General features: G+C 41.5%; 1 long non-coding RNA gene across 3 annotated transcripts in view; it reads left to right on the top strand.

Annotated features, from left to right (window-relative positions):
- LOC144297833 (uncharacterized) overlaps positions 1-20,623 on the top strand; it is a 33,184-nt gene extending 12,561 nt beyond the window's left edge. Inside the window, exons 2-4 of one of the 3 annotated variants that reach the window (XR_013364690.1) lie at positions 3,046-3,319; positions 4,988-5,123; positions 7,456-7,601. This is a non-coding gene — a long non-coding RNA (uncharacterized LOC144297833). Of the gene's footprint in view, positions 1-3,045; positions 3,563-4,987; positions 5,124-7,455; positions 7,602-20,513 lie in introns of those variants that run through there. The other 2 variants (XR_013364691.1, XR_013364689.1) reach the window with 2 other exon arrangements.

Below are 20,623 nucleotides of genomic sequence, written 5' to 3'. Positions count from 1 at the left end.
AAAAGGGAAGCAGAATGAGTAATCTATTCCAGAATCTTGCCTGCACCAAACATTCTAGGTGTCTGCTCCCCTAACCAGTGTTCACTCTGAAGCAAAATAAAATTTAAAAAATTCTCTTTCCTTCAAGTTGTCTATCAACTTTACGTCATCATTTCTGAGCAATGAGTTTGTGTCTTTGATCATTCTTTTGCTTTTGTCCTGTCCTCAGACCCCCTATTTGTCTGGCATGCAAAGTCCTCTGCTCATTCAGGGTTACAGATCCACCTACCCTCACAAGAATCTTCTTTGTATTCTAGTCCATGTTCCAGTGGCAGGGAGCATTTCATTGCCAGGGAATCTCCCTGGGCTCTGGCTTGTTTCTCCACATTCTCAAAGAGTGTCACATTCTTCAGAGCAAGCAGCCCAAAGGGTAACATCTCTCCAACTAACTCCATGACTGACAAGCACAAACCCAAAGATGTGAAGTCCTGCTGGACCGTCTTCTGACTGAGGTCCACCTAGCAATGGCAGTCTTGGTGAAATGCATGGCACTCTCCCAGTTGGTTCTACTGGGCAAGATCCCAAAGTAAAAGGATGCTCTGTGAGAGTGGATAATGCTTCCCCAGAAGCTCTTCTCTTCCTTCCAGTGAGTTCCTCAGTTAGACCCATGCTCATCCCTGAACACACACAGATTCTGCACCTTCTCTCACGGATTGTCTTATCCCAGAAATCTGCAGGCAGGCACCTTCACTTCATTAGGGTCTTTACTCAGATGTCCCTCTCTCAGTGAGATCTTTTCCAAATGTTCTATCTAAAATTACAACTTCCCCTCCCCTGCCAGTTCTTCCAATCCCCCCTCCCCTGCTTCATTTTTCCTCCTTAGTATGTGTCTCCATGGAAAAAGCAACTGATTTTACTGGTTTTAACTCATTTATTGTCTGTCTTCTCATAGGGATTATTGTCTACTCTTGTGTTCGAACATTTTAAAAGATATTTATTTTATTTAGAGTGAGTGAGGGTAGGGGCAGAGGAATAGGAGATAGAGAATCTCAAGCAGGCCCCACACTAAGCATGGAGCCCAATTTGGGGCTTGATCTCACAACCCTGAGATCATGACCTGAGCTGAAATCAAGAATTGGATGCTTAGCAATCTGAGCCACCCAGGCACCCTGTGTCCTGAACATTTAGAAAGTGTCTGAGGTTACTCCTCAGTGGATACTGAATGCATGAATTTCCTCTGAAAGGAAATGTGGGAATGGTAAGCATGGTAAGCTTACCAGCAGGTTTACTCTCATGCATACTGATTTTTAGCTAAGAGCTCACATGTAAATCAGGAATTGAACTTGATTAATCATAAAAGTCTCCATGCCTATATCCTCCATCAAAAGACACTGGGTACCTCCTGGAGTTACCACTACTCTAGTTTGAGGGCATTTAGTCTAGTTAGCCTCAAAAGGCCTTCTAGCTATTAAATTTCCTGGGTCTATAGGCACACAGATGAGGGCAATATAGTATGAACTGGCCCACAGAGAGGCAGAGGCCACTATTTACCCTTCCCTCACCAGCCTGTGTAAACTAAAATCATTTCTTTTTCCTACTGAATACACAAAACCTCCTTAAAATTCTCATCAGGATTCACACAACAAATGTGGTCCATCCCTACAATGTCAGACCATTAGTAAGAATGTAATTCCATTAGCCCTGCTAGTTATCAGTAATTACTATGTGACAGGCTCTTGCTAAGTGCTCTCAGATATCATCCATTTGATTGGTTGGGTAGTATAACATCCATTTTAAAGATTAAGACACTGAGACTCAGAGATGTCACATCACTTTCCCAAACATGTGCAGTTAGCAAGTTAGTTAAGTTACCCTGACCTCACAGTTCATGCTGTGTAAGCTCTGTGTCCAAACTTCAGCTCACCAATCATAGGGGATAAGTAAATTTTGAGTCATTATTACTAAAGACGTGGTTCTGCAGTGCATCTGGGCTTGCACATGGGGCTAGTTTCAGGAAGACAAGCCAGGACTGTGTGATCTAAATTGAGGCACCATGTCCTTTCAGGAGCCCATCTAGGGGCCCGTGATTGAAATGACTTGGGGTCTAAGGAAAATGTCTTCCCTTCTTCTCCATAAAGATTTGGGACCTACATTTTTCACACTGAATAAGGCCAATGGGCCCAAAGGCACATCTGTGTTTCTACACAGCCTCCTCTCCATGTACACAAATAAAATAAGGGATCACCAAGTAGACACCTGTATATACAGTCACCTTCTTTGACCAGACAGATATTTATTTGCTGTTGTATAAATGAGGGAAATTTGCACTCAGCCCTGAAAATTTGGCTACCCTGGTCCATCCCTCCTCCTCCCCAGTGATTTCTTCACTGAGAATGGCCACAGTCCGTGACACTTCACTGTACTCTGCTTAAAGCCCGGCTCACAGTCCAGGGAAGATCTGTTTTGCACCTGTACTCAGGCCTCATAAGGTACTCAGACTGTCAGGGAAATCCTGTGCCTCGGTGCTAAATCAAGTCCTACATGACAGGGAGGAAGTGCTTTTAAAGGCAGGTGTTCTAATCCTGTCACACATTGTTTTATGGGATGGCCCTTTAAAATAGACCTTGTGTAATGGGGCTTGCTTTTAAGGGGTGGGCTCATCTCACTGGACTGAGAGTGGAAAAGATGTAAAAACAAGGCAAGGACGTAAACTAGGAATGTCAAGTTCTATCCCTACTTCCATATCTTTACCTCACACACACAAACACCAATGGAGAAATGTTCGTATTCTCCTTCAACAAACTGTAAATGTTTGATTTGTGAGCTGTCATTAAAATGTTAGCAAAATATCTTACGAGCATCGCAGAACATTTCAGACCATTTCAAAACAGCATTTCAGAATTGCTAGAAAGCAAATTAATTGTCTTAACTGGTGGTATTTTAAAATGAAAATATTTAAATCAACTCCCATTTAAATGCATGACTTCTAAACCAGTAGAAGTGATGGTGTTTTTTTAAGTATCTTTGTTTTATTTCATTTATTTGTTTTTGTTTTTTTTTTTTAAGGCTGACTGCCACATGCAGTGCCCATTGGATATGTATGGAGACTTGGAAGCTTGACTACTCTACATTCTCCCACAAACGGACCTTGAGAACTTATTTGGATATTCTAGCAGGGGGGCACTGGTATACCTTTCGTCAAAGAACAGTTCACATCTATTGGGGAAGGTGATCCTCTTTGACAAAGCACACAGGCTTAGGAGGGATGCACATGGAGCAGCGAAGGAGAAAGGGGACACTCACCCAGCCAGCCAAATTGGCTGAATCAACCTGGCAATCAGTAGGTTAACAAACATCTTGGCAGATAACCCTCACATCCTAAGAGTATCAAAAAAAAAAAAAAAAAAAAAACCAAAAAACGACAACAAAAAACTATTTACTGTGTTTACAAACATCAGTCACATACCATGTCATCAGAAACCCAGGAATGATTGAGGAGCTGAGATGAGAAGAATGTACTGCTGGTTAACTCTTGAACACTTGAAGCAAAATAAGAAAAAAAAAAAAAAAAAGCAAGACAGCACATGACATCAGGTTTTGGGTCTAAGTCCCGTCCCTTCGGGGAACATTGTCCACCACATAGCTGCATGGCGTGTGCCATATAGACACTCACATGCCATTGTTAAGTGATCCAACCTCTTGAAATGGCTCATGCTATTTCGGAGCTCTGCTTGGAAATTAAATAATTATTCCTTGGGTTTATCTGTAGCTTACCCCACATATGAAAAGATCATTTCCTTCTACTACATGGATCCCTATTTTAGAAACACATCTAATACACTTCTTCCTTACTTTCCAATCTTCTTCTTGCAAATTCTCTGCTACTGTCAATCACTTGTTTAATTCATGCATTTGCACTTTTTCTCTAACTTGTTTCATTCTGCTTTGGACAGACATCTGTTCACCACATTTCTGCCCACATCACCATCGTTACCCACTGAGCCATGCCCTTGCCCATTCAGTGCTGGATTTTTCCATGCTCTAAGGAGTCTGCTAGTGTTTGCCCACAGAAGAGCCCACAAGCAAGCTGGGTAAGATGGACATGGGAGGAACTTTGCTTATTTACCACTGGAGTAAATAAGTATGACTCACCAGGTGACACAGCAAGAATGGGTCACACTGCATCTCACTCAGGACTCTCATCTTCAGTGTCTCTGTCCTCCGAGCTGTGACAGAGGGGAGCAGGGACCACATAATGGAGCCAATGAGACCAGGGTTCCTTATCTGTGGTCAGGCACTGGATTCCAAAGAAAGGACACCTGAGCGTCTGGTAGATTTCCCTGGAGAGATATGGAGGATGCATTGAAAGGGCACAGGCTGGCATCAAAGAAATCACTGGAGAGGCTAGATTTAATGACAGTTATCTGTGCTGCCATTTGCTTTTTTTAAAAAAGATTTTATTTATTTATTCATGAGAGAAGTGGAGAGAGAGGCAGAGACACAGGCAGAGGGAGAAGCAGGTTGCCCTTGGGGAGCCCAATGCAGGGCTTGATCCCAGGACCCCGGGATCATGCCCTGAGCTGAAGGCAGATGCACAACCACCGAGCCACCCAGGTGCCCCTCAATTTCTTATTAATATTACTTTGTTGGGCAGCCCAGGTGGTTCAGCGGTTTAGCGCTGCCTACAGCCCAGGGCCTGATCCTGGAGACCCGGGATCGAGTCCCACGTCAGGCTCCCTGCACGGAGCCTGCTTCTCCCTCTGCCTGTGTCTCTGCCTCTCTCTCTCTCTCTCTCTCTCTCTCTCATGAATAAATAAATAAAATCTTTTTTTAAAATATTACTTTGTAATTAAACTATAACTGAATGATTCTCTCTCCTTATAATTTGTGCTTCTTGAAAATTAAGAACTATGTACTCCAAGGTCATACAGATATTCTCTTATATTATTTGCTAAAGAATGTGTTTTACATTTCCCACTTAAATCTTTAACCCATCTTTTGTTTTTAGTACGGCGCAAGGTTGTTTTAACTTCATTTTCCTATGAAGGACTAATCATCCTGCACCATTTGTTGAAAGCCCTTTCTGTCACCTCTGATCCACAGAACCAGCTCTGCCTCAAATTAAGTTGCTTATAGATGCATAGGTATGTTTCTGGGAACTCATTCATGGTGGGTGTTTTGCTTTCGTTTTTGTTCTCTGTCTATCCCTGCAGTGATACAACATTTTCTTAGTTACTATAGCTTTAAGTAGGCATTATTTTCTAATGGGGCAATTTTTCCCACATAAGACTGTATAGTTGTTTCGAGGTTTTGTTTTCTTTTTTATAGCTCTGCATGGATTTTAGATTCAGCTTTTCAAGTTCCTGTGGTAATTTCGAGTGGGATTGCATTGCACCAGTAGGTTCTCAGAGGGTATGATTGCTTCTTCCCAATCTAAATTGATCTGCTAGTGAAGATTCTAACAAAGTTTTCCTTTAAAGCAAAAGTGAATGGTGGGCCACATGATAACAGCCATGGCTCCAAGCTATGTAGAAAAATTTGTATACCTCAGATCCCCAAAACTATGAGTGATTATACAATGACTTCAAGCCTTGTTTGTATCAACCTGAAGCAAGCCTTCATCAGTGTCACAGCCTCATGTTTTGTAGAAATAGAGAAAAATACAAGAAAAAGCCAATATTCAAAAGAGAATAGTGTAAGGGATATGAGATGAAGGTAGTTTATGAAAATTAATATAGTCATCTTGTTAATAGAAAATATTTGTTTTATAAATCATGAATAGCAAATCAAGCTAATATTAAGTCATGCTAAATTCAAATTTCATTATATATTTTATGGAAATCATTTCCATAGGCTATATCACACAAAAATAATATTTTTTCAGTATACAATACCATTTTTAGAAAAATGTTTGAATAATATGTCTGGCAGATGGAAGTTATTGGAACTTTTATTGTCTGGCAGTAGAATGTATTTACTGTGTATGAAATTTAGTTTCTTCATTTGGAAAATGGGGTTAATAATATCCAACTCATGAAAGAGTGATACTAGCATAAGCTAATGATTTCAAATACTTCTTGGTGATAGGAGCTTTTGTCCAAATGACTTCCCCTGAGCTCAGTATGTACATTAGATGTGCCCCGTGTTGCATTATTCAGCTTCCTCTGCTCTCCTGCTCCACCTGCACCGGTGTCTGAATCGTCCCAGAGCTTCTTGGAACTGGTCAGTGTAGAAGAATCAGAGTACTGAGTAGAGCTCAGAGCAGCCGATGAGGCTAATTTAATGGGAACAAGGTAAAATTATTGGTCAAAAATAAAAGAATGGATCAAAAAAGTAAATAAGGCAGGGAAGAAAAGACATGAATCCACTTTGTATTCAGGAAAGAATTTTTTTCAGACAAGAGAGGCTCTGAGTAACTACTGTTGAGGAAAGTGAGAAGGATGAGAACTAGGTTTTAAAGAAATATATATTTTTAAAGAAATATATATTATATATTTCTAATATATAGATAGTCTCCAACTTATAATGGTTAAGTAGTTTTTTGTTTTTGTTTTTGTTTTTGTTTTTGCTTTACAATAGTGCAAAAGCAAAACACATTCAGTAGAAACCACACTTCGATTTTTGAATGTGGATCATTTCCGGGGGTTCGACACTCTCATGATCCTGGGCAGTGGCCTGAGCTCCAGCTCTCCATCAGCCCTGCCATCACGAGGGTCAAAGCCAATATGTTTACAACCATTCTGTTTTTCACTTTTGGTACAGTATTCAGTCAATTATGTGAGATAATCAACATTTTATAATAAACCAACTTCTGTGTTAGATGATTTTGCCTTAAAAGCACTGTAAACTTGAAAGTGACATGCCCATGAGGCATGATCAATTATAAGAAGTGGCTACTGCTTAAAGCAGTCTTACACATCCTGGTATGCATGTTAAAATGCAGCTTCCTGGGCCTGTCCACCCAAATCAACACAGTAAGGCTCTACCTTTTCTGCAGGTTCCTTGTATCATTCTTATATGCTCCAAACTTTGAGAACCACAATGTTTGTAGAATAGGAGATATGGAAGCAGATAGAACTTGCAAAGGTCTATACTCCTTAACAAAGAGCAAGTTTGGGGACTTTTTTAATCTTGAAATAATGAGTATTGACTTACTACTAACTGTCACTTAACTCAAATGAAAAATATTGTTCTTAGTCCTCAATATCCCTGGTGAAGCAAAAGTTACTGGTAGAATTGCACATCCATTTGTGCATTTGAGGGTCTGAATCAGTCCTTGGATTTGCATATATATATATATATATATATATTATCATTTGTCAAATATAAAAGGATTTTGTTGTTATTCATCTTAAAATTATCAAAATATTAATAGTTATTTATAGTAATAGAACCAAAAGTTATTTGTTTCCATTACAATAACATGAGGGTTTAGGGAGGAAAAAAGGACTCATGAGGTTTTTTTATTTCATTAAGAAATTTTTGGGATGCCTGGGTGGCTCAGTGGTTGAGCATCTGCCTTCGGTCCAGTGTATGATCCTGGAGTCCGGAGATCAAGTCCCACAACGGGTTCCCTGCATGAAGCCTGCTTCTCTCTCTGCCTGTGTCTCTGCCTCTCTGTGTGTCTCTCATGAATAAATAAATGAAATTTTTAAAAACAATTTTTATTTATTTATTTATTTATTTATTTATTTATTTATTTATGTTTCTTTCTTTCTTTCTCTTTTCTAAGCTATTGGCCAAGACCAAAGTCCTAACATAGTCCGAAACATTGCTCTCTAGTGTCTGAACTGCTGAGGTGACTTTGTAGTTGGGCCTGCAAAGTGTTCCATGGATTTGTACAGAATTGCCTGGCCATGTGATCTTGGCAGAGAGATTACTGTATTGTTACTCCATCGCTTCGAGTCTCCTTCTGTACCACTTCGGGGGTGCAGTGAGTGGCCTGCCACAGAAATTCTGAGAACGACTTACTTCCCTATTTAAGTGGCTCCTATGACATCATCATCAGAAGTCAAGAATATGAGCAACACTCAGCAAATACAACATAATCTGGTCCATACCTTGCTCTGGACATTATGTACGAGATTTCTAGTACCTTTGAACTTTGGCCAAGCTTTAAATGGCATTTATAAAAGCCAGCTTAAATAGTACGGTGACATCTTATGAATAGATTCGTCCTTGATTTTTACAGTTTTCAGTGTGCGAGAAGCAAAACCAGGCGAAAGAAAAGCATCAGGCAGGAGAATTCTGCCACTTACGTTAGAAGCATGAGAATTCAGTTTGCCGACTTTTAATAATTAATAATTAGTTACAGATTCTCTCACACCCACAACACAAATTATTACAGGTTAAAGACTCAGCGTTTCCATGAGACTTTAGTGTGGATGGGACAGGGATCTTGGAAAGACTTTCTGTTCTCCCTTGTCCCCTCCTGTAAACCCCAACCCCCCCCCAACTAGCGCTTGGTCCCACGTATGAAACAGGACTTTCCAGTATTTCCAGGCTTCTTTTCTGTTTTGTATTTCTTTACCTCCAAAACAGAGGCAAAACATCTCCAAATATTTAAACACTACATTTCCACTGTGTCCCTTATATTCTTTTCCCCCTCTTTTTAATCACACATCTAAATATTTACATTGTCTAAATTTGGAATCAGAGTAAGGGAGGAAGGAAGCATTCTCATGGAAAGGAATCCAACCCCAGCTCAAAATGTACGCAAGGAGAGGTTCTCACAAACCAATTACTCTCTTTAGGTGCAGAGAGCTGAGTTGACTTCTTGAGCAACTAGGGTTTTCTACTTAGCAAGAGAATTTCCCAGAGGGGCCCTTGCTGATAAAACTACTGGAGCCAGTGTGCCACCTAATGGTCTTTCCACACATTGCAGTTTACTAGGAAAAAGTAGGGGGGTTGAGGAAAGAAACCTTGGAAATTTTCTTTAGCAAATGCACTGTACCTGCGTCAGGTTAGAGTCTCATAGAATATTAAAATTTGCTGCTTATCCTAAATATTCATCCATTTAAAAAATAAAACCATTTTATATATGGCCTTCAAACTGTCCTTTATTAGACCATCTATCTAATTTGTCAAGAAATACTAAGCAAAGGGGATCCCTGGGTGGCGCAGTGGTTTGGCGCCTGCCTTTGGCCCAGGGCGCGATCCTGGAGACCTGGGATCGAATCCCACATCAGGCTCCTGGTGCATGGAGCCTGCTTCTCCCTCTGCCTGTGTCTCTGCCTCTCTCTCTCTCTCTCTGTGACTATCATAAATAAATAAAATTAAAAAAAAAAAAAGAAATACTAAGCGAATCTGGTTTGCTGTTAATCTTTATTTTTCTTCTTTAGTTACTAGCAAATATTTGAAAGGTATACATCAAAGGCAAAGGGGCATCCACTTGATAGTGTTCCTAACCCTCAAAGTAAAAAAGCCCACAGAGTATCCAGAATCAGCCTTCTAAATGTGGGAACTGCACAAGGTCATTTCATCCAGCATGAACCGCACACTAAGTAAGCTCAAAGTTAATACCATCACTCTTGGGACAGATGGACATCCTGTAGGTCCTACCAAGATGATCTGAGTAGGACACCAGGTTGCTTCTGTGATTCTCCTGCCCGAAATGAAAGGCATTGGAGAAAATTGAGTGGCATTCTACAAAATAACTGGCCTCTATTCATCAAAAACATTAGGGCAAGAGAAGCAAAGATAGGCTGAAGGACTCCATCACATTAAAGCGGTCTAAAGAAACATGATGAATGGATGCAAGTGTGATTAGACCATGGGTGGACTAAAGGAAATAGCTTAGAAGGACATTGTTTGGACAGGTGACGACCTTTGAAAGTAGACTTTGAACTGCATAAAAGCATGGTATCATTGTTAAATTTTCTTACTTTATAGTAACATTGTGGATATATAGGACAATTTTTTCAGTCATAGGAAATGCACATCTTAAGAAAGCCTGTAAGAATTGAATCAATATACAGACCCAGAGCAGAAAGGTGAGCTTGCTTGTAGGTGGTGCTCTTGCACAGCTAGTCAGGGAATCCTGGGTCTGTGGCTCACTCTCCCTGCCCTGGTCTAGGGCTGTCTGACCTGGGGTTTGAATCCCTTGTGTCTTGACTTCTTTATGATAAGAGGAGACCAAATTTCTTCAACTTGTTCTATTTAACTTCGTTCCCAGGGATGCCCGAAGATCGAATTAGATCACAGTCTCAGAGTTAGTTGAGTGTGTTAGGCCCCTGCCTGCAGAAAGGGGTATAGACCCCCTCTGCTGGTGAGAGTGAGAGTAGCGGGTAGAGACAACAGGTTCTTCTTTGACTAAAGGCAGATGACTGACGGGACAGACCTGGTTATCAGTCATTTCCCTCACCTATGTCGACAATGTTCTCAGTTTCTGCGCATTTCCCTCCATACTATCTCATCAGACTTGTACAAGACTTTACAAAACACGAAGACAAAACATGAGAGACTCCTGACTCTGGGAAACGAACAAGGAGTAGTGGAAGGGGAGGTTGGCAGGGAGACGGGGGACTGGGTGACAGGCACTGAGGGGGGCACTTGATGGGATGAGCTCTGGGTGTTATACTACATGTTGGCAAATCGAACTCCAATAAAAATTAGCAAAAATTATTTATATATATAACAAAAAAAGTTAAAAATAGAAAACTGAAAAAGAATATCGATGGCATTTACAGAGCTCACATATGAATAGTGATGCCTCAGTTTTATTTTATGATTTAGCTCTGAGTAGAGTCGGGGTGAGTTCATAGGCTAGTTGTCTCGTGGGCATTCACTGCTCCTTGGTTTGATGCAACATACCTACTTAGCACAGTCATCGTGTATTGCAGAAAGGCCCTGTCTTTGAAATGTATCAGATGATGATTGCCATCTCAATTTCAGCCTGAGTGAGTTGTTTTACCTCTCCAAGCCTCAGTTTTTATGCTTAACCACACACACACATGTCCATCAATGATACATAGCGTTGGTTAGTGTATTTATTCATGTAATGTACTATAACCTTCTGAAAGTATAATGCAGATGTGGAAAAGTGCCCTTTCCAAGTATACACTTGCATGTACCTTCACAAAAGGAGCACCCTCATATAGACACTACTAGGTCATGAAAATGAACGCTGCCAGCACCTGAAAGCCCTTCTCATGTATTTTTAATTCCATAAATGGTATTCCTGTGTTTGCATCCTTTTACAGCTTGCTTTTTTCTTTTATTTTTTTTTAAGATTATATTTATTTATTTGAAAGAGAGAGAGCAGGAGGAAGGGCAAAAGGACAAACAGACTCCCTGCTGAGTGGGGAATGAAACCTGGGGTTTGATCCCAGGACCCTGAGATCATGACCTGAGCTGAAGTCAGATGCTTAACTGGCTGAGCCACCCAGGTGCCCCTACAGCTTGCTCTTTTCAATGAGCATCACGTTTTTGAGCTTCAACTGCTTGATTGAATTTAGTGTAAAATGAAAACAATGATTTTCTATGGAACATTGTTAGCAATTTGTCATTTGATGAAATAAGCTCATGCCCAGAGGAAAGAAGGAGTGAAAGAAAGAAGAAATGGGGAAGAGGTTGGTGGTGGAGGGCATGGATATCCCAAGGCATTCCACCGCCCCCCCCCCCCGCCCCCGTGCCAGCACAGTGAGTGACCAAACTCAGGGATGACCTGACCTGTAATCATTTCCACATGAATGGTTCTGCATCTTTGTACTTTGTTCATGCGACAGGGAATGTTCTGGGATGTCCATGCATATGAGTGTTCTCCAGCAGGTCATTTCTAGTACCCAAAACCACCAAGAAGGGACATTCATTCCCTGCCTTTTCATTGTAACTCATTTGCAGATTCCAGTGGATGTTCACTAAGCATTTTATTATATTTATTTTCCTTCTTGGCTAATCTTGTTGCTTTCTCAAAGTGTAAGAGATAAAAATTCTGCCAGTGGTCCCAGTCACCCATACTGGAGGGCAGTGGGGTCATTTAACTGCAGCTGAAGTGGAGATTTGACCCCCTGACCAATTTCAAAGCAGATATAAGACCCTCTTAAAAACAAACTGCCTAGGATAGCCTGGATGGCTCAGCGGTTTAGCGCTGCCTTCAGGCCAGGGTGCAATCCTGGAGACCCAGGATCCAGTCCCACGTCTGGCTCCCTACATGGAGCCTGCGTCTCCCTTTGCCTGTGTCTCTGCCTCTCTCCCTCTCTCCCTCTCTCTGTGTGTCTCTCATGAATAAATAAATAAAATCTTTAAAAATAAAAATAAAATAAAACTGCCTAAATGCTGCCTAAAACCCCATCTAAAACAAACATTATTGGATATTTCTGATCATCCCTTGAATTTTCTCCTGTCTGAAAGCTCAGCTGTGATGATACCAGTTTCATCCATCCTTCCTTCAGTAGCTCAAGGTCCTCTGTGAGCTGGGGGTGTGGGGGCAGCCAGACCCTACAGGATATGTTTGGTCTGTTGTCCCTTCACCAAGAGCACAGACTTCTGTCTACCAGTTCCTGGCTTCCTCTTCCACTTCCTCTTCTTTTTGGAATGAGTGCTAGAAAAACCATGGGCAGCTTGGAGCCAGAACAGGTAGGGATCAAATCAGGGGCATCCTAGTAGCTGGATGACTTTGGGAAACCAAGAAGTAATTTCTTCACCTGCTCCCATCTTGTATGAGAATTCAATGAGGCAGAGAAGAGAAAGCACAGATCCTAGAACCTGACCCACGTTGGTTACTAAGATATGTTATTTCCTTTTCTATCTTTAAAATTTTCACCTGCCTTCCCTTTTCTTCTCTCCCTCTTTTCTTCCTTTCTTCTTTCCCTAGTCTACAGCAGATGATTATGTCACTAAATCTAGGTGGTAGGTTGATGCATACATGTTATATATTAACCATGTATCTCTATATGTTTGGAATATTTCTTAATTAAAAGACAAAATATGAAAACAATATCCAATGGGGAAAATGCCTAAAGGCCCATACCCAACAAATTGAGGCAGAATCTTTGGGGCTGGAACCATTTACATTTTTCAGAAGGTTAGAGATAATTCCATTATGTAGACAAAGTTGTAGATCATTGGTCAGTCCCTCTATCACAACTGCTAATTTTTGAGGAGAGTGCTTTTGTTTGGTACAGGTTGGGTTAGAGAATGGGGCCCAGGTCAGCTTGTGTAAGCTGACACAGGCAAGAGCCAGAGGAATAGTTGGAGCAGATCTTTGAAGATCCTCATGGTAGCAAAGGTAGAAGATGTCCACCCACTTCTCTGGGCCAGAGAAAAGGGGAGAATTTATCATAATGAACACAAAAACAAATATAAGTCTAGTTATATTATGTCCACCCAACCCCCACGTGCAGGTATGGGGATGAGAAGTATGGGAAACATGTGGGTGAAATTCCATTCTGGGTGTCTTGGGAATGAACAAAGGCTTGAGATCAGTCTCAGAGCCAAAGTCTCCTGTGTTCTGCCCCAGCATGGTCCTAAATTCCCAGGTCAGGCCCACAACTCCCCACATCTCAGCCTGGCCATGTGCCACATGCCAGGGCCCAAGATACACCTTGATATTTTTCTGGACTCCCAGTGTCAGAAGATATGGGAGACACTAGGAACTGACTCAGAGGTTGAGATGCAAGGCAGAATTTTATTTTTTGTACAATGGGCTTCCAGAGAAAAACAAACAACAGTTCCATGTGTATTCAGGAAAAAATATTTATCCTATAGTAGACTTGATTTGAGCAAAATCGGGTAAGAGTGATCTGTTGCATGCAGCCCCACTAACCATCACCACAGGGGTTGTTATAGAAAAGCCGGGACCAAGTTCAGGAATGACAGGGTACAGGTGATAAGGAATGGGGGACTTCTAAGCAAAATCTTGGAGGTGAAGAATAATGCCTGTAATGAGCTGGTAGTCTCAATTCAAACCAACTAGAACATTGTTAACAAAAATATAAACCTCATTAAAATACGGGTGTTGTTCACAATGGTTTCTGGATTCTTGGATCTGGACATTTTGAGAACAAATTTATGTACCTTTGCATGGTATTGGTGAGAGTGGTGATCACATTCAAACATAGCAGATAGAAAAGCTGTGTATGGGGGCACCTGGGTGACTCAATCGGTTAACCATCTGACTCTTGATTTCAGCTCAAGTCTTAATCTCAGGGTTGAGATTGAGCACCACGTCAGGTTCCATACTGAGCTTGGAGTCTGCTTGAGATTCTCTCTCTCCTTCTCCCTCTGCTGCTTCCACCCCTTCCCCCAAAAAGGCTGCGTACGTCTGTGCATTTTCATATGCATGGTTTTGGGAGCAGGCACCACAGTTTTCCAAGGGCCCTACCCTTCTCTTCAATAGAGAAGTGATAAAACTAAGTCACCAATCCTTTGTTTCTGTTATTATCAGTCCTGAGGTAATTGTCCCCTGATACTCTTGGCTGGAAGTGAGCAGGTAACTTCAGGTGTGCTCCCACAGTTGAAGATGTCTGATCCCAGTAGCTGTCAAGTCAAGTTCCTAGAGGTCCTCGCTGTATGTGATATCTTCTCCTCCAGACAAAGCCATACCCTGCAAGTTATCCCTTTCTAAGCCAAACCTGACAATGTGGACAACTTGAGCATTTTATAACTTCCTTTCTTTTCCACTCCCAGATTGGACTTTCCTGTGCTCCTATTCTCATAAGATCCTTCTCTATTTTTTTCACCTATTTCAACAACATTTAAATCTGTCAGCATCTGACAATGCCTCCTGCTAGTGTATGATATTTGGATTTTCAAATGTAGAGGGAATGTTTGACTAAAAAGTAAATAAATAGGGGATCCCTGGGTGGCTCAGCGTTTTGGCGCCTGCCTTCAGCCCAGGGTGCAATCCTGGAGTCCCGGGATCGAGTCCCACGTTGGGCTCCCTGCATGGAGCCTGCTTCTCCTTCTGCCCGTCTCTCTCTCTCTCTCTCTCTATCATGAATAAATAATAAATAAAATCTTTAAAAAAAATAAAAAGTAAATAAATAAATTCCCTACTGCCTCTCCAACTGGATTTGTGTAATTGTGTCAGACAAAATTGAGTGTGTATTTAAATGTATAGTGTGTATGTGTTGAGAGATTTCCACACACGCTGAACATAAGGGTTGAACTCTTTATGATATGATAAGTGAGAAATTAGCAGAACCAACTGAAGACTCAGAACCTCATACATCACTGCAAGAAACTAAAGTTGAGAAGATTTAAGCATGTGTGAGGAGATCTTCATTTGAAAGAGCATAGATGTGCCCTATCTCTGTTCACTGGGAAGGCCTTAGAGCAATGGTTTTCCCATAGTATTAGACATACCTAGCACCCAGATCTCAGATATAACCATCATTTTCTACTAAAAGGAATCCAGAATCTTCAGAGGAATGATTGGGTGAAGAAAGGTCAAAATGAGCCTGAAATATGAGCTAGAAGGTAAAGAAGTACTCAAAGAATGATGGGGGGCATGCTGTGTTAGTCTGCTCTGGACACCATAAGAAATTACCACAGACTGTGCAGCTAAAAGAATAGGATTTTATTTTCCCATGGTTCTGGACTCTGGAAAGTCCAAGATGAGGGCACCAACAGAGTTGATTTCCAGTAAGGTCTTTTTCCTTGAGTTGCAGATGACCACCTTCTTGGGTACACTCTCACATGGCTTTTTCTCTATGTTTGCATGGAGAGAAAGAGACAGCATGCTGTGGAGTCTCCCCTTCCTCTTATAAGGCCACCAGTCCTTCTAGACTAAGACTCCACTCTCATAAGTTCACTTAACTTTATTCCCTTAAAGGCCTTCTTGTGTCCAAACAGAGTCACAATGGGGCTTAGAGCTTCACTGTATAAATTTTGAGAGGACACAGTTCAGTCCATAACACATGCCAAAAGCACACAGGAATTTGTATGAGGGGGTTCCCCCTGGCCAAATATCATAACACTTGACTATCAAAATTAATACTGGCAGCTACGAAGTGTAACTTCGAATAAAATAAGAATCTACACTCTTGTGCTGGTATAATTAAATGAATGAATAATTTTTTTTAAATTGAGGAAGAAGAGAATTCTTCTTTACAATAGAAAAGCAGTTAATAAATGCATTAAGAATGATGGATTTAGACAACCATAACCAGCATTTAGCAACCATCTTAGTAACACCTAATTCAGGCAAAAATTGCCAAAGCTGGGGAGGGGGAGGAGCAAGATGGCGGAAGAGTAGGGTCCCCAAATCACCTGTCTCCACTAAATTACCTAGAAAACCTTCAAATCATCCTGAAAATCTATCAATTCGGCCTGAGATTTAAAGAGAGACCAGCTGGAATGCTACAGTGAGAAGAGTTCGCGCATCTATCAAGGTAGGAAGACGGGGGGGGGGAGGGGGGGGGGGGAAGAAATAAAGAAACAAAGGCCTCCAAGGGGGAGGGGCCCCGCGAGGAGCCGGGCTGAGGCCGGGGCGAGTGTCCCCAGGACAGGAGAGCCCCGACCCGGAGGAGCAGGAGCTGCACCGACCTTCCCGGGCGGAAAGGGGCTCGCAGGGAGGTGGAGCAGGACCCAGGAGGGCGGGGATGCCCTCGGGCTCCCCGGGACAGTAACAGACACCTGCGCCCCGGGAGAGTGCGCCGAGCTCCCTAAGGGCTGCAGCGCGCACGGCGGGACCCGGAGCAGCTCGGGGGCTCGGGGGCGGCTCCGCGGAGGGGGTTGCGGGGCGGGAGCGCGAATCCACCAGCGCAGGCCCCGGAGCACAGGGCGCCGGGACACAGCCCAGGATCCGGCCTCCCCCGGGACAGGCAGAGGCCGGGAGGGCCCAGGACAGCAAGGACGCTCCTGCCCCGAGCTGAGCAGAGCAGCGGCCCCGCCTGGAGCCTCCAGGCCCTGCAGACGGAGAGCTCTGGAGTTACTGCGGGGGCTGACTCCAGGGCTCCAGAGCTGGCCGCCGCCACTGGGGCTCTTCCTCCTGGGGCCTCACGGGGTAAACAACCCCCACTGAGCCCTGCACCAGGCAGGGGCACAGCAGCTCCCCCAACTGCTAACACCTGAAAATCAGCACAACAGGCCCCTCCCCCAGAAGACCAGCTAGACGGACAACTTCCAGGAGAAGCCAAGGGACTTAAAGAACACAGAATCAGAAGATACTCCCCGGTGGTTCTTTTTTTTGTTTGTTTTGTTTTGTTTTGTTTTGTTTTGTTTTGCTTTTTGATTTGTTTCCTTCCCCCACCCCCTTTTTTTCTCCTTTCTTTTTCTTTCTCTTTTTCTTCTTTTTTTTCTTTCGTTTTTTTCTTCCCTTTTTTTTCTCTTTCTCTTTTCTTTCCTTCTTTCTCTCCTCTCTTTTTCTCTTTTTCCCAATACAACTTGCTTTTGGCCACTCTGCAGTGACCAAAATGACTAGAAGGAAAACCTCACCTCAAAAGAAAGAATCAGAAACAGTCCTCTCTCCCACAGAGTTACAAAATCTGGAGTACAATTCAATGTCAGAAAGCCAATTCAGAAGCACTATTATACAGCTACTGGTGGCTCTAGAAAAAAGTATAAAGGACTCAAGAGACTTCATGACTGCAGAATTTAGAGCTAATCAGGCAGAAATTAAAAATCAATTGAGAGATGCAATCCAAACTAGAAGTCCTAACGACGAGGGTTAACGAGGTGGAAGAACGAGTGAGTGACATAGAAGACAAGTAGATGGCAAAGAGGGAAACTGAGGAAAAAAGAGACAAACAATCAAAAATTGCCAAAGCTGATAAAAGTAGTGAGTAAAAATTTGAGGAGCAGAATATTCACATGATCTCAAAGTATCTCCCCCCAAAATATATACCTTACAAAGGGAAAAATAGTACTTGGCAGGGGAGACACCATGGTAAGCCAGTGATCAGAGCTAACTGATATTGAAACAAATGGCATCATGCGCCTCCTGACATGACGCACCAAGAACAAGACGTCATTTCTGGGATACACCTGTTAAAATATGCATAACTAATTTCCTCATGAGGAAATATCAGACAAACCCAAACTGAGCAACATTTTACAAAACAAGTTGCCTGGAATTCAAAAATGACAAGATCATGAAAGACAAAGATAAGACTGAAAAAACATTCCAGATTTTAAAAGATTCAAGAGACATGACAACTGCATGCAATGTATGATCTTGCATTGGATTCTGGAGTGGTGAATAAATAGACACACATGTTCATGTACACACGCACACACACAGAGGTCTTAAAGGATATTAGAACAGCTGATGAAATTTGAATGTGGACTGTGGGGTAGATAGCAGTGTTGTATAAATATTTGATACCTTAATTTTAATCATTATATTATGATTATGTAAGAGAATGCCCTTGTTCTTGGAAAATATATCTTATAGTATTTAGAGATAAAAGGAAATGATGTCTGTAACCTACTCTCAAGTGAATTAGAAAAATGTATGCATATTTAAATAGATATATGGGTAGATAGATATATAGATGATGGATGGATGGATGGATGGATAGATTGATAGATAATGTAAATGGAACCAAATATGAACTACTAGTGAACTTGACTAAAGGGTATATGAGAGTTCTTTGCATTATTCTTGAAACATTTGTAAATTTGAAATTACATCAATTTATTTTATAAGAAACTTGAGTCCCAAGAGTGACTTAGAATCACAGAGCTGAATAGTGGCAAAATGGGGACTGGAACTCAGATAACATGCCTTTGGGTTTCCCAGCTTCATTCCTCACTTGGATGAAACAGGTGTATAGAAATCTGCTATCTGGTTCCATGTCTACCCCACTTCAACCACCCAGTAACTCCTAGGCAGTCTGAAACACTCTAACCTTTCCATTTGGGGAATCAAAACACTAAACAAAAGTAGTCATTTTACTGCAAACCTACTTGCTTCATGGGAATCACACTGACCTAAGGGCTCAACCACCAATATGATACAGCCTCAACCACCAATTCTTCCTGAAGTGGGTTCCGTGATGGCCTGCCTTCCACCAAAGCACACTTCATAGCAATTTGTCTATACCATAACTTCATGAATAGCATCACTCTGATCTGATTTCAGATTGAAATAAATTTTCAGAGAAGTAAAATTGTTACGTTCATGTTAATGAAGAATCTCATCAGGAGACTTGGGGGTTTCCTCCAACACAGATGTATAGTTCAACAAACCATTCCATGCCCAGTGTGTAACAAATATCATCTTCCTAAAGTGAAACAAAGCCAGGAAGTTAAGATAGCCAAACACTAGTGGTTGTTGTCATAATACGTGAGAGGGATTTTGGTAAGGCTTTTGTCAAAAATTTTGGTTATCAACGTCAACCATTCCACCATTATTGCTTTATACTTTTAGTTGTGTGGGTCTTAAGTATCTCCTTTAAACTACAATCCCCAGACATTCCCCTTACAAATCTAATTAGCCAGGACGTATCTCAGTTAATAACCTCATAATGAGTTAGTATCAAACCAGTAGGGTTGGAGTAACAGCTAGTTGAAAATAAGTATGAAAGGGACGCCTGTGTGGCTCAGCAGTTGAGGGTCTGCCTTTGGCTCAGGGTGTGATCCCAGATTCCCGGCTTTGAGTCCCACATTGGGCTTCTTGCATGGAGCCTGCTTCTCCCTCTGCCTGTTTCTCTGTCTCTGTCTCTGTCTCTGTCTCTCTCTCTCTCTGTCTCTCATGAATAAATAAATAAAATATTTTTTAAAAAGAAAATAAGTATGAAAGATGGAGATATGACAGAGAAACTGGTCTCCGATTGAGGGGGTGGGAAGGCTTGATAAACCAATTCCCTGGATTTTCATGATTTCATTTATGCCAGGTTTGGAATGGGCTGAAACAAATACATGTGTTTTCAGGTGTATGTATTTGTCAGAATTCAACAAGTGATCCACTTAGGATTTGTTTTTTTTATTCTATGTAAATTTTACCTCAAAGAAGAAGGAGGAGGAAGAAGAGGAAGAGAAAGGAGAGGAGGAAAAATGTGAGGAAGAGAGGAAAGAGAATTGTGAACAGATAGACTCCATATGCATGACATACATGCTGAAGTGTTTAAGGGTGTTTGCAAATTAGTTTGAATGCACACAAAAAACATGATGGATTGGTGGAGGAACAGATATGTGATACAGCAAACAAGTCTATCAAAATGTTAATTATAGAATATATGTGGTAGGTAGATCTGTATAATATTATAACTAATATTTTTATGGCTGAATATTTACTGTAATTTTAAATCATCTTTGAAATTTCCATATTGAGGAAAATAGGTGTTCTACAAAGGTATAATACCAAAAGTTTATAGTTTGGGAATATTCCAGCCTCAAGCAATATGTATCATTTGTCCAGAAGCAATCCATCCACACGGGTCTCTTTCCCTAATATCAAATCTTTCTTTCTCTGTTTAGATGTATAATGAAATTCTAAAGCCAACCCTATATATTTTATGGTATTTTGACCCTAATTGGAACCAGGTGAAGTCATGTATCTTTATCCAATAAACTTCATTTCTAGTATAAATAACACCCCATTAAAATGTCTGTGCCAATGACAAGATTTCCTGTCTGCTTTGTTCCAGCTGGATCCCTCATGCCTAGAACAAAATCTGGAACCCAATAGATGCTGAGAAATACTTCTTGGGAAGATGAATTGAAACTTAAAAAATAAATGAAAGCATTAAAAATGTGA

The sequence above is a fragment of the Canis aureus genome, chromosome 26 (assembly GCF_053574225.1).
Source record: "Canis aureus isolate CA01 chromosome 26, VMU_Caureus_v.1.0, whole genome shotgun sequence".
Classification (NCBI taxonomy): Eukaryota; Metazoa; Chordata; class Mammalia; order Carnivora; family Canidae; genus Canis; species Canis aureus.
Note: the sequence above shows the minus strand (reverse complement) of the source record. Positions and strands in the feature narration are given on the sequence as shown.